The sequence below is a fragment of the Chrysochloris asiatica genome, unplaced genomic scaffold (assembly GCF_000296735.1).
Source record: "Chrysochloris asiatica unplaced genomic scaffold, ChrAsi1.0 scaffold00324, whole genome shotgun sequence".
In the NCBI taxonomy this organism is placed as follows: domain Eukaryota; kingdom Metazoa; phylum Chordata; class Mammalia; order Afrosoricida; family Chrysochloridae; genus Chrysochloris; species Chrysochloris asiatica.
In genome coordinates, this window is record NW_006408842.1 from 1,835,728 (window position 1) to 1,836,440 (window position 713).

At 43.1% G+C, this 713-nt stretch overlaps 1 protein-coding gene across 1 annotated transcript in view; it reads right to left on the reverse strand.

Moving 5' to 3' along the window:
• The window catches only part of RAD1 (RAD1 homolog (S. pombe)), a 23,538-nt gene that overhangs the window by 12,358 nt on the left and 10,467 nt on the right, over nucleotides 1-713 (reverse strand). The gene's annotated exons all lie outside the window — the stretch shown is intronic.

Genomic DNA, 713 nt, shown 5'->3' on the forward strand with positions numbered 1-713 from the left:
AGCCCGATTCGTAACCACTACGCTACCAGAGCTCCCTCTTGCAATACAATAGTGAATAATTATTATCAGGACTGATTGTAAGGGCTGGAAATGTAAAGGTAAAACGGAGGGGTGTGATTAACTTTGCAGTCTAGGAGTGGAGGTCCCTGGGACCATCAAGGGAGAAGAGTGGAGAATGGAACCCTACCCAGAGAAGCAGTGATGCCAGGGATGGAGGCAGAGATGATGATGTGGGGAAATGGAGATGCTGGGGACTTTGGACCGGAGAGGGAGAGGGGCTGTGTGTGGATGACCGGAGGCAGGCTTGTGGGATATATCCCACAAAGGGATATATCCCTTTGGTTGGTTGATGATGGAAGGGATTGTAACCATGGCAAGGAAACGATATACAACGGGATCAATGTGAAGCTAAGCTAATGTGCTCCCATGTAAACTACCACAGAATTCATAATAAAGCATTTAAAAAGAAAAAAGAAAAAAAAACCTACTAGAGAGAAGGGAAGCTCCTTTCTCTTTTTTGATGGAGAGTCACAGTAAGGGATAGGGGAGGGCCAATGCATTTATGAAAACCCAGCTAGGGAACACAGCAGTAGGAAATGAGTAAGAATTATACAACTATCATTGCAAATATACTATATATTTTCTAGAGAATTATCACTGAATTTTCCCAGCTAATCTCCAGGTTCCTTTTCTATTAAGTAAAATCAGTCTTC